Source organism: Lactuca virosa, chromosome 3 (genome assembly GCF_052849685.1).
Source record: "Lactuca virosa cultivar CGN04683 chromosome 3, Lactuca_virosa_CGN04683_v6, whole genome shotgun sequence".
Taxonomy (NCBI): domain Eukaryota; kingdom Viridiplantae; phylum Streptophyta; class Magnoliopsida; order Asterales; family Asteraceae; genus Lactuca; species Lactuca virosa.
Window position 1 is genome coordinate 314,138,624 of NC_136428.1, and position 14,410 is coordinate 314,153,033.

Sequence of the window (14,410 nt, forward strand, 5' to 3'; positions counted from 1 at the left end):
TCATGTGTATATGTCAAATCTAGTAGGCCTATAGTGACTTTCCTACTCGTGTATGGTGATGACATACTCCTTATAGGAAACGACATTCCAACCTTGCAAGAAGTTAAGTCTTGGCTTGTAAAGTGTTTCACTATGAAGGATCTAAGGGAAACGTCCTATATTTTAGGAACAATAATTCATCGGGATAGAAAGAATCGTTTTATTGGTCTCAGCCAGAGTACATATTTGGATAAAATACTAAAGCGTTTCAGTATGGAGAATTCAAAGAAAGGGGAATTGTCCATTCATAGTCCTATCAAATTGAGTAGACTCAAAGTCTAAGTACTGATGAAGAGATAACTGACATGAGTCGAGTACCATATGCTTCGGCTGTAGGATCGATCATGTATGCAATGACCTGTACTCGCCCTGATGTGTCTTATGCTTTACGCATGATTAGTCGATTTCAGGGAAATCCTGGCACAGCCCATTGGATTGCGGTGAAGAATATTCTTAAGTATATGCAAAGGACGAAAGACATGTTCCTAGTTCTTGGCGGAACTGATACATTCAAAGTAAGTGGTTACAGTGATGCTAGTTTTCAAACAGACCAGGACAACTTTTGTTCGCAGTCTGGTTGGGTGTTCTTATTGAATGGTGGAGTGGTTACTTGGAAAAGTTCCAAGAAAGACGCATTGGTTGATTCCACGTGTGAGTCTGAGTACATTGCAGCAAGTGAAGCATCGAAGGAAGCGGCTTGATTAAAGAACTTTATTGGAGATCTCGGAGTCGTTCCAACTATTCAGGAACCCATGGAATTGTTCTATTATAATGAAGGAGCGTTTTCTTTGAGAATAGAACCAAAGCATCATGGTAGATCCAAGCATATCGACAGAAAGTACCATTACATTCAACATCGGGTAGAATAAGGACACCTTCTGGTGAAGAGAGTATCATCAGAAGATAATGTTGCAGATCCTTTCACAAAGGCTTTGAGTAAAGTCAAACACTACCAGCATGCTAAAAGCATAAGCCTAAGAGACGATGTTAGTTTTATTAGGTGATATGTTTGAAACTTATTCAAAATAAATGCAATTGATTTAGTGAATGAATAATAGGGAATTATTTATAAGTGTCATACTGCCTTGTTCAATTATTTATTCTTGTGTTTCTTTGTGCATGCTTATACTTCCTGAGTAATTTGAATTATTCAAACTTCAATAGTCGTTCATACTTTTAGAAGTAAGTAGTGAATTAAGACTATCATGAATTGATTGTAGATTGTCGATTGAGGTTAAGACAATGCAATTTGAATTACTATAATATTTATGAGTACTTTGAAAATAGGGATTTTAAGTATTGGATAAACCCATGCTTAGAGATACTTCATGGATCTAGTCACGAGTAATTCTAAGGAGATGATATATGCTATTCTTAAAGCAGAGATATATAGTTCATTGTTTATAGATTAGTTATGCATTGGTTTACTCAAACACATCTTGCAACTAGATGTTATAAAAGGTAATTCCATGGGTGATTTGATGTGTGAGTTTTATGACTATGTAGTCAATGTAATCCGTCCCTTTTTCCCTAACAAGAAAATCGATATCATTGGGCCCCTCGATGATTTGATGTTGACTATATAGTGTTGGGCCCAGCCAAGACTAATTGATGTGTTCAAGTTAAAGTCCAATAAGGTCTTTACAAATCGGGAAACAAATCTTGGACAATGATATTGATTTTGATCAATGTCTCGTGTCTATACGATATCTTGAAGAACAAAGGGATAGCTGATCACTTATCTTAGGGCCAATATCTGATTTGAAAAAGAGTTTGGCAGTGGCTTTGGAAAGCACTCTTCGCTGTTTATTTCAAGGTCTATACTTGCAATTGTAGTTTCTGACTTATCCAAGTGGGAGACTGTTGGATTAAGGTGTTTAATCCAATAACTAAATTGGTATATTCTTGAATTAGAAGCAAAGTCCTTTTTGGGGTTCCCTCAAAACTAATATTTGTATAGAATGACTTTTGGAGGAAGAGGTTGAATTGTTATTTTATTATATGATTAATAAATTGGAATAAATAGTTTAATAATATATTAGTAAGAAATAATAATAATTAATTTGGAATTAGTCATTATTTAATTGGAATTAATTTTAGGATTAATTGAATTAATTAAAAATGTAGGGACTGTTTGGTTATTTATTGAAACTTGAAGCAGGAAGACCCTAGAACCTGATGGGATTGGTGTGAACGAAGTTTGGCTAGGAATGACCTAGAAGTTTCGTTTATAAGGCTTAGGATAAGGAGATAAGACAGCTTTATTATTATATTAATTAATTTGGGCCTTCTCCCAAAGCCCTAGCTTTGGCCTCAAGTTTCCTTCAGCTATATAAACCCTTCCATGGCTCTCGTTTTTTCGTCCACTTCTTCTTGCCTTCATAGAGCCTAAATTTTGCTCAAGCCTCCTCTCTCCTCAAGTCTCTTTACTCCTAGGGTTTTGGGTACAAGCCATTAGAGGCATCCATTCCTTTGGTGCTAGCTTTCCAAGATCTAAAAGAAGGATTCTACTTTGATTATTTACAATAAAAATCAAAAGGTATGTAACCCTAATTTTGTATGAATTTTAATTTCATAGCCTCTTTCCTAGTCTTTCTTGATATTCATTGTTAGTTGCTATCAATAGAGAAAATATAGATCCTTTCTAGGTTGCATCTGAGCTTAAGGGTTTAAGTGTCTTTCCACCGCATGTAATTTTGTTTATAACCTAGAAACCCATCACATCCACCATCGCCACCCACCACCAACGCCTCAAATTCCACAACGAATACCCACCATCACCACTATCCCTGACCTTAACCACTACTGCCACCACCCACCACTACCGCCCCAATCACCCATCGCCATCGTCATCCCCACCACCACCATCACCACCGCCAGCAACCCAGCCACCAACCATCACCACCAATACCACCAACGCCACCACCACCACCATTGCCGCCACCACCATTGTCGTCATCACCACCTTTGCCACCACCGCTGCCGCCATCACCACCCAATACTACGACTACCACCATTTAGTATTTTTACAATTTGTATGATATATCTTTACATATAAGTTATAAACAAAGTAAATTTAAAGAAAAATACAAGAAGGAATTTGTTGTAGTTGTTTCTTTTGGGCTCCAAACACATTTTTTGTTTGGTTTTTGTTTTGCTTGGAATGCTAATGTTTGCAAACATGTACCAAGGTGGATTTTGATGTATAATTATTGGAAGTTATGTTTAGTGGTCATGTTATCTATGAAGGGATTTAAGTGTTTGGTGCTTTGATAGTTTACCATAATAAAAAGTGAATTGCTATTAAAGTTTGATCCTCATATGTCACTGTCTGTTTTGTCGAAGGGAGATCTTTCGGGTCGATTTTCTCAACTGTCCCTGGTTCCTTTATTGTCTAATATTCACAGTTTTATCAGTATGTATAGTATTTGTTTAACTTTGTATGTGTGTTTGTTTAACTATACTTGTTAAGCAAAGTACATCACAACAAGTGAGACATCGACGGAGGCAGCTTGGTTAAAGAACTTCTTCGGCGATCTCGGTGTAGTCGCGACTATTCAAGATCCATTGGAACTTTGTTGTGATAATGAAGGCACGGTTGCTTTGAACAAAGAACCCAAGGATCATGGTAGATCTAAGCATATCCATAGAAAGTATCATTACATCAGACATAGGGTTGAAGAAGGTTATCTTCTAGTGAAGAGAGTATCCTCAGAAGATAATCCTGCTGATCCTTTCACAAAGGCTCTGAGTAGGGTTAAGCATAACCAACATGCTAAGAGCATAGGTTTGATAGATGATATTAGTTTTAGTAGTTAGTTTATATTTTGAAACTTGTAACAAAATAAATGTAATTGACTTTGGTGACTAAATAATTGAGATTATTGATGAGTATGGTTACTGCCTTTTTCAGTTGTTTATTCTTGTGTTTCGTTTTGCATGTTTTACTTCCTGAATGATTTGATTATTCTAAAATTCCATAGTCGCTCATACTTTTAGAAGTAGTGAATCAAGACTGTCATGAATAGATTGTAGATTGTCTATGGAGATTAGACATTGCAATGGTTGCTACAATATTTATGGGTACTTAGAAAATGGAGTTTTGAGTATTGCACACACCTACGCTCCGAGAATTACTTCATGGATTATATCACGAGTATTTATGAGACGATAATATCATATATTCTTGAAATGGAGATATATAAGTTGTAATTTACAAGTCGGTTATGCATTGGTGTTACGAAAACGCATAAGTAACGTGATGTTATAAAACGTAGCGTCATGCATGATTTGATGATTGAAAGATACAAGCATATGAGTTGAATTTTATTCGTTCCTTTTATCATAACGGGAAAAGAAATATATTTGACCCACTCGGTGATTTGGTGTTGATATTATAGTGTTGGGCCCAACTAGGACTGAATTGATGTGTTCAATTAGTAGTCTTATAAGGTCATCACAAATTAGGAAATCCGGAAAAAGAATTTTGGATAATAGATTTGTTGTATTCCATGTCTCATGTCCGTATGATATCTTGTACAATGGAGGAATATTTAATCACTTATCTTAGGACCGATGCCTGATCAGATCGGAGTCTGGTAGTTGCTTTGAAAATCACACTTTGTTGTTTGATTTAGAAGTTATACTTACAATTGTAGTTATAGACTTATCCAAGTGGGAGACTATTGGATTAGGTGTCTAAGCCAATAACTAAATTGGTATATGCTTGAATTAAAATTAAAGTCCTTTTGGGTTGCCCTCAAATCTAGTAATTGACTATAATAACTTTTGGATAGAGAGGCTGATTTATTGGTTTATTATATGATTAATAAATAGCAATACATAATTTATTAATATATTATGATATTAGTATATTAATTAGAAATAGTATTATTTAATAATAATTAATCAGAAATTAATTAGAATTAATTTTAATAATTAAAAGTGCAAGGACCTAAGCTGTAATTGTTCAATACTTGAACAAGAGAAGAATTCTAGAGTCTCCAGTAAGGATCGATATTGTGACTTGAAGGTCATAATTTGGAGTCCAACGTGAGATAGGGAGCAGGTGCAAGATCGAGCACCGCCTGAAGTTATGGAGTCCAAGAGTTAGATACTCGTTTGAAGCAACATAGAAGATACAATTATTACTTGGGATGAAGATATAACGTATGAAGTCATTATACAGCCCTGTTTCGTTGATGATTCTGGGACGTAATCATCCTAAGGGGGGGATAATTGTAACGCCCGAAGATTCGAGCTAGTCAATTTAAAGACAATAAGCGTCAAAAATGACTTTTTGATGGAAGATTATTTAGAAGGATTAATCTTAACCAAGTGGTAGTATATGTTACAAGGGTTCCGTACATATAAAGAACGCCGAAATCCGAGTTATAACGAAGAAGTTATGACCCGTCGAAGTTTTACGGCAAAACCGGCACGACACCGGGAGATGTAAATAGTGAATTTTTGAAAGAAGACATTTTAGCTTTAGTAATCTAAACGAAAGTCGTAGAATATGTTAAACTGAGAACATACAAAAAAAGAACGCCCAAATCAGACTTCGTATGAGGAAGTTATGAATTTTCTAAGATTTGGCATAGTAGTGCACGACCCGAAACTCGAATTTTAGTTCGAGCGGTTTTTGGCCTACACGACCTAAATGATAGTTGAAGATATCATTAATAGGAACACAACGATAAAAAGAAAGACGAAAACGGAGTCCGTATGAAGGAGTTACGAATTTTTCCCGGTCATTTAACAGTATAATCTCCTCCTACTGTTAAATTTAAGATCGGTCGAGAATTAGCTGACGGAGTCTAAATGAAAGTTGTAGATATTGTTTTTACCTATGTGTGGAAATAAAGAACGTCGAAAAAGGAGCTCGTGTGCGAGAGTTGTGATTTTTCTAAGTCGGGAGGCTGCTGTGCGAAATCGGGTGACGTGGCGAAATCCTAGCCGTTGCTTCCACCCCAAGGCTAGCCACCAGATGGTGACACCTGGCCTGGAACTCGACGAGTTGGAGGCCAACTCAACGAGTTGTGGTGATTTCCAGCCTATAAATAGAGGTGACGGGCTCCCTCATTCTTCACACCATTCCAACCTCTTCTCTCTCTCTAAACTCTCTCTATAGCCCCCAAAACCCCCTCTAAGCCTTGGTAAACCCCCTAGCACCCGAAGGAAGCCCCACGGCTCCCGAAGCCCCGAGAAAAGAGCCTTTCGGCTCGGGAATGCTGCTCTAGTGAAGCCTGGTTTTTGAGAAAAAAACTCGCTGTAAGTGAGCTACGCCTACCCTAACTTTAGTATAACTTATGTTTCAATATAGTAATGTTATTAGGACCTTATAATGAGTATTTGGGCTATTATTATGAGTTATATAAGTGTCGTTATAATATCTTTTTAATCACTCACGGTACGGGGAATCTGGTTTGGAGGGTCGCTTGGGTTGTTGGATTTCAGAAGTGCTATATGCCAAAATGGTCCTACCCTCCGGTGTTCCATGTCTGGCCCCTGTCTGTACATAGTGGGTGAAGAGCATTGTTTTAACGCTTATATAATAGTAATAATAGCAGGACTATTAATTAGTCTCGGTTAACATTAGACTAAACTCTAGTGGTAATGGTACTAGGTTTTGTCCAAGGAAGTTGTTTTAAGTAAACGAAGTGTTGTCCGAGCACCGAGTCACCACCTTATCAGGTGAGTGCATAGTTACTTTCATCTTACACATAGATATGAAGTATTATATATAAACTACGTGCTATGTGTGCATATTATCTGTATACTTGCTATCTATGCTGGATGAATGATTTTAAACAAGTTTAAATTGATTTAAACTGTATACGTATTTATATCTACATAATATGTTGGGTAAAACATGGGTAGATGAAATATGAGTTGGACGATAAGTTGAGAGGTAATATAGACCATGAGGTAAGGGTGAGAGGTGGACGATGTGAGAAGCCTTTTTCCTAAATGTTGGCCCCGTCATCTAGCAGAGTATGGATGACAACCACGGACTATTCTAGACAGTCCAGTGGAACACTAGCAGACTCGCAACCTGTAGGTGTTGTGAACGATGTGTTCACCGGTGTACTCTAAAAACCCATTGACCTATATTGCGAGGGGACTCTCGAAAAATGGTACTGTCAATAAACGAGATAACCCTGGCAGATGTGCCTAAAGGACTCTACTGGCAGAAGCGCCTAATAGAGAACATTAGAACCTCGGCAGATGCGCCTAAAGGACAATACCGGCAGATGCGCCTCATAAGGAATGTCACAATTCTGGCAGCTGCGCCTAAGTGATAAAATTAGCAGCTGTGCTTGAGAACCATGTCATTGGCAACGATGGACTTCGTGCCATTTCCTTAGGATGATCCTTAGGAATGAATGAACGAGGAATATCTGAATCTTAGGGTAGATCCTTAAGAGTAAACAAGATAATGGGGATGGGTAATTTGGTTGATTGTTTGATGTTTAACATAATAATTATATTATTATGGGTTGAAAACCCTATGTACTCGCCAGGTTTCCCAACCTGACCCACTCAAGCTTATTTGTATCACAGGTGTCGATATGAAGTTACATTACACTGAGAGATTAAAGAGATGTAGATCACTAGTGTAAATGAATGTAAGTTCTGTTTATGCTTATGTTTCTGTATTGATGATGACATCCCAAATGTTTTAAAATGAACAAAAATACATTTCTTCGGAAATGCTTTGATAACGTATTTATCATGTTTTCTGGGAACAAATTCCGCAACATTTTTGTTAAAAGAGGTACTCTGATTTTTATAAAGCATAAACAAAATCGGTCTTTTCTGGCCGTGAAAATGGGGATGTGACAGTTGGTATCAGAGCATTAGTTTAAGCGAACTAGGAATATGGATTTATTTCTAGACTTAAACTTAGAATGCTAAGCGATGATCGTGAGGAGCGTCTCTAATAAAATTTAGGTAATACACCAGAATAGACACAAGCACTAGCTAATTTATGGAAAATGCCTAACATGTTTTTATGTGCTAAATGATTTATGATGCTTGATGATGCTATCGTCTGATCGGATCTATGGTCTGTTGCCGACCGGATCTGGAAATTTTATGTGTTCAGATTTCTAAACGTTTAATTACGGTATTAGAACTGGCATGTAACTTTTCGGAGTAATAAGGAGTATTACACGTCTAAATCTTCTCTATCTATATTCTCGTCTTGATGCGCTGAACGCATGCTTCCTTGAAATTCTCTGTTCGCATGGAGCCGACTACTATTTCCAATGGGAGGACTGCTTTCGTCCCATAGGTTAGACTAAAGGGCGTTTCTCCCGTGCTTGACCTTGTCGTGGTACGATATGACCACAACACTGTCGGAAGCTCATCCACCCAGGTGGAATTTTATCTGAGTAACCTTTTCTTCAAACCATTAACTATGGTTTTGTTTGATATCTCAATTTGTCCGTTGGCCTGAGGGTGCGCCACTGACATGAACCGGCGGTGAATTTTCTTGTCTTCGCACCACTCCTTGAAGGGACTTCCTTCAAATTGTGTGCCATTATCACTTATGAGGATTCTGGGAGTGCCAAAACGGGCCAAGATATTCTTGGTCATGAACTTTATCATTTGCTTGCCAGTGACGGTGGCCAGCGGTTCTGCTTCTATCCATTTGGTGAAATAATCCACGACTACTAACAAAAATTTCACACCCCTGGCACTGGTGGGGAAGTGTGACATCCCCATTTTCACGGCCAGAAAAGACCGATTTGTTTATGCTTTATTTTGAAAATCAGAGTAACCTTTTAAAGAAAATTGTTGCGGAATTCGTTCCCAGAAAAACATGATAAATACGTTATCAAATCATTTCTGAAGAAATGTATTTTATTCATTTTTAAAACATTGGGATGTCATCGTCAATACAGAAACATAAGCATAAACAGAACTTACATTCATTTACACTAGTGATCTACATCTCTTTTAAATCTCTCAGTGTAAAGTAGCTTCATATCGACACCTGTGATACAAATAAGCTTGAGTGAGTCAGGTTGGGAAACCTGGTGAGTACATAGGGTTTTCAACCCACAATAATATAATTATTATATTCAAACAATTAATCAATCAACCCAATTACCCATCCCCATTATCTTCTTTATTCTATCCTAAGAATCAACTATTCCTCGTTCATTTATTCCTAAGGAATCGGCACGAAGTTCATCGTTGCCATGGTTTACTCAACAGGCACTACGTCTCATAGTCGCCAGGGTTTTAGGCACCAAGTCGGCATGATTGCCAGGGTTTAGGCACTAAGTCTGCATAGTCGCCAGGGTTTAGGAACCAATTCTGCATGATCGCCAGGGTTTAGACACTAAGTCTGCATAGTCACCAGGGTTTAGGCACCAAGTCTGCATGATCGCGAGGGTTTAGGCACCAAGTCTGCATGGTCGCCAAGGTTTAGGCACCAAGTGCGCATGATCGCCAGGGTTTAGGCACCAAGTCTGCATGGTCGCCAGGGTCTAGAGTACACCGGGTGAACACATCGTTCACAACACCTACAGGTTGCGAGCCTGCAAGTGTTCCACTGGACAGTCTAGAATAGTCTGTGGTTGTCATCCATACTGTGCTGAATCACGGGGCCAACACTTGGGTAAAAGGCTTCTCTCATTGTTCACCTCTCACCCTTATCTCATGGTTTATACCACCTTTCATATCATTATTCAACTCATATTTCATCTACCCATGTTTTACCCAACATATTTTGTAGATATAAAATACATATATACAATTTAAATCAGTTAAAACATGTATAAAATCATTCATCCAGCATAGAGAGCAAGTATACAGATATTATGCAGACATAGCACGTAGTTTATATAAAATACTTCATATCTATGTGTAAGATGAAAGTAACTGCACTCACTTGATAAGGTGGTGACTCGGCACTCGGACAGCACTTCGTTACTCTTAAAACAATTTTCTTCGACAAAACCTAGTATCATTACCACTAGGGTTTAGTATAATATTCACCGAGACTAATTAATAGTCTAGCTATTATTACTATTATATAAGCGTTAAACAATACTCTTCACCCACTATGTACATACAGGGGCTAGACATGGAACACCGAAGGGCAGGATCATTTTGGCATAAAGCACTTCTGAAATCCAGCAACCCAAGCGGCCCTCCAAACCAGATTCCCCGTACCGCGAGTGGTTAAAAAGATACTACAACGACACTTATATAACTCATAAAAATAGCTCAAATACTCATTATAAGGTCCTAATAACATTACTATATTAAAACATAAGCGATACTAAAGATAGGGCAGACATAGCTCACTTACAGCAGGTTTTCTCGAAATCGGGCTTCGCCGGAGCAGCGTTTCTGAGTCGAAAGGCTCTTTTCTCGGGGCTTCCTTCGGGTGCTAGGAGGTTTACCTAGACTTTAGGGGGCTTAAGGGAAGCTAGAGAGAGAAAGTAGGGAGAGAAAGAGAAGTTGGAAGGTGTGAGAAATGAGGGTGCCCCGGCACTCTATTTATAGGATGGAAATCACCAAAACTCATCGATTTGGCCTCCAACTCGTCGATTTCCAGGCCAGGTGTCACCATCTGGTGGCTAGCCTTGGGGAGGAAGCAACAGCCAGGATTTCGCCACGTCACCCGATTTCGCACAGCACCCTCCCGACTTAGAAAAATCATAACTCTCGCATATGAGCTCCGTTTTTGACGTTCTTTATATTCACGCGTAGGTAAAAACAATTTCTACAACTTTCATTTTGACTCTGTCGGCTAATTCACGAACGATCTGAAATTTAATAGTAAGAGGAGATTAGACTGTTAAATGACCGCGAAAAATTCGTAACTCCTTCATACGGACTCCGTTTTCGTCTGTCTTTTTATCGTTGAGTTCCTATTAATGAGATCTTCAACTCTCATTTAGGTCGCGTAGGCCAAAAACCGCTCAAAGTACAATTCGAGTTTCGGGTCGTGCACTGCTATTCCAAATCTTAGAAAATTCATAACTTCCTCATACGAAGTCAGATTTGGGCGTTCTTTTTTTGTATGTCCTCGGTTTAACGCATACTAAAACTTTTGTTTAGATTACTAAGGCTAAAAAGTCCTCTATCGTAAATTCACTATTTACGTCTCCCGGTGTCGTGTCGGTTTTTGCCGTAAAACTTCGACGGGCCATAACTTCTTCGTTATAACTCGGATTTCGGCGTTCTTTATATGTACGGAACCCTTGTAACATATAATAACACTTGGTTAAGATTATTCCTTATAAATAATCTTCCATCAAAAACTCATTTTTGATGCTCATTGTCTCTAAATTGACTAGTCCGGATCTACGGGTGTTACAAAAAGGTCCCACTATGTCAATCCCCCATTGGTGGAAAGGCCAGGGGCTGGTGATGTTGGTCAATGGCATGGCCGGTTGATTTTGGAAAGGAGCGAATGCCTGGCATTCTTTGCATTTCTTGGTTAGGGCTGCGGCGTCGTTGTAAACGTCTGGCCAATATACTCCTAGGCGGAGTATTTTTCCTGTGAGCGCTCGAGCGCCTTCATGTGTCGTTGCGTCCCCGGAATGGCTTTCCTCCAGGAACGTCTGCCCCTCTGTCTTAGAGATGCATTTTAGTCATGGGCTTAAATACCCTCTCCGGTACAGCTAGTCGTCTCTGATTAAAAAATGCAATGCCCTGATCTTGGCTTTTCTTGCCTCCTCAAGATCATCCGGTAGTACGCCATGGCGCAAGTAATCGACATATGCTTTGGTCCATTCTGGTATAGTCGATATTGTATTAACCCTTTGGTTATCGATAATTCTCTTTGGGAGCACTTCGACTAGCACTTTCTTTGTTAAGTGATCATAAGAAGTTGAGGATGGCTTGCTGAGAGCATCCGCCCATGCGTTCTTTCCCCAGAAGATTTGTTTTATGGAAAAACTTTTGAACGTGCTGGTTAGACTTCGGACTGCGTCTAGGTATTTCTACATCCTTGAGTCTTTAGCCTCATACGTTCCGTTTATCTGGTTTGTGATAAGTAGTGAATCATTGAGGGCTACTGGTTGCTTTGCACCAACCTCCTTGGCTAGCCTCAGTCCTGACAGGAGTGCTTCGTACTCTGCCTCATTATTGGATACTTGGAAGTTGAATCACAGCGCGTAAGTAATCTCTTCACCTTTGGAGCTTTGAAGGATCAGGCCTGCGCCTGAGCCTTCCTTACTTGCCACGCCATCGGGGTACAACTTCCAAAGTTCCTTACCGGCTTCAGGCTCTAATGGATCGACATAGATTGTCGTCGACACTCCCTTAATGGTATTTGGGATTTCAACCAGGAAGTCTGCGAGGGCCTGGGCCTTGATGCTAGTCTGGGGATGATAATGGATATCATGTTCACCTAATTTGATGGTCCACTTAGCCAGGCGCCCAAACTTTTCTGGCCTTAGTAGAACTTGCTTTATTGGGTAACTAGTGAGAACATCCACCTTGTGGGCTTGAAAATATCTCCGTAGCTGTCTGGCAGCAGACACCAGGGCTAGGACCAGCTTCTGTAGGGCTTAACTAACAAAATGGATGGGTACCTGCTTGCCTTCCCTCTCCATTGCCAACACCGAGGAGATAACTTCTTCGGAAGCTGCTAAATACATCTGTAGTGTCTCCCCTGGTAGCGGGCAAGCGAGGGCCGGTAGTTGGTGTAAGGCATCTTTCAGTTGTTGTAATGTCGCATCTGCTTTTTCTGTCCATTTGAACTGCTTTTTGTCTAGGCATCCTTTGAGTGTTTGGTACAGAGGAAGCGCCTTTTCTGCAGATTTGGCGATGAGTCTTCCCAATGCCGTCAATCTACCATTGATCTCTTGTACACCCTTGAGGTTGTGGGGAGTTTTCGATTCAAGGAACTCCTGCATTTCGGTGGGATTGGACAAAATTCCTTCCTTGGATATCTGATACCCCAAGGATTGAGCTTCATATGCGCTTTAGCTAGCGTTTTGAAGGTTTCCTCCACATCATGGAGCAATGTTTCTTCATCGCGGCTCTTAATTACTATGTCATCGACATAGACTTCAATATTCCTACCAATTTGGTCGGGGAAATCTTGTCCATTGGCCTTTGGCATGTAGCACCCACATTTTTGAGTCTGAATGGCATTTTTTGGTAGCAGAAAATACCCTTCTCGGTGTGGAAGGCGGTTTTCGCCTCATCCTCTCTCTTTATCTGTACCTGATGATAACCCTTGTACGCGTCGAGGAAACATTTGAGTTGAAAACCTTCAAGCGATTGGATTTTCTGATCGATCTCCGGGAGGGGATAGCAATCCTTTGGACAGGCATTATTGAGATCTGAGTAATCAATTCACATCCACCATGATCCGTTGGCTTTACCATGACAAGATTTGCTATCCATGACAGGAACATTACTTCCTTGAGTATGCCTGCATTCACCAGGTCGGCCACTTCTGTGTTAATAGCCCTGTTCTGGTCTACCGCCTGGCCCCTCTTCTTTTGCTTTACAGGGTTACTTCCAGGCACGATATTGAGGCTGTGTTCTATAACCTGTCGATCCACGTCTATCAAATATGTTGGTTTCCAGGCGAAAACGGTGGAATATTGCTTCAGAAGTGTTACCATTCGTGCCCTGGTCTCGTCTGATAGGTGAGCGCCAATTCGCACGACTTGTTCTGGATATTCCATGTTTATTTGAAGTTGTTAGGTGGAACCTCCCTCCTTCGACTTCTTTAGAAGAAGCTATCTGGTGGCAATATTGTGCCCTGATGTTTGTGGTGAGGATCGTCGCAGATCCCTGGCGCGTGCTGAATTTAAATATGCCATGGATCGTCGATGGCACGAGGTGTAGTAAGGAGATTGCCTACCGTCCAAGTAGAATATTATGCTCTACTGGAAACCGGATCACAAAGAATTCGATTGTTCTTGTGACTCGATCCCTCTCATCGTGACTGACCAACGTTAAGGGCAGCCGAATAGTGCCTAATGGCCACAGACTGTAACCGGTGAACCCCACTAATGGTCCTCCAGTTGGGGGCCATATCCCCTCCTTCCACACATATGGTAGTTGCCAAAAGCAGTGCTTATAGAGTATATCGGAGCAACTACCATTTTCGATGTATATTCGATGGATTTTCGTGTTACGAATGAATCCAGATATGAGGAGTGGGTCTCGCGGATCCCAGTTCAATGGTCTAGGATCTCTAATCGAAAAACTAATATTGAGTAGATTTCTCGAGAGTACATTTATCTCGTCATTCGCTTGATGAGTTGTGTTTCTCTTACGAGAGTTAGAGATAGTAAGTACCTATATGTCGTCATGCGGAGGTTCTTGCAGCAGATCGGGATGCGACATCACCGTCTGAGGCGATGAACCATCCGATGAC

General features: G+C 40.0%; 1 pseudogene; it reads left to right on the top strand.

Annotated features, from left to right (window-relative positions):
* The first annotated feature begins 431 nt into the window (after positions 1-431).
* On the top strand, positions 432-740 carry LOC145164712 (secreted RxLR effector protein 161 pseudogene; annotated as a pseudogene).
* The last annotated feature ends 13,670 nt before the right edge of the window (positions 741-14,410 follow it).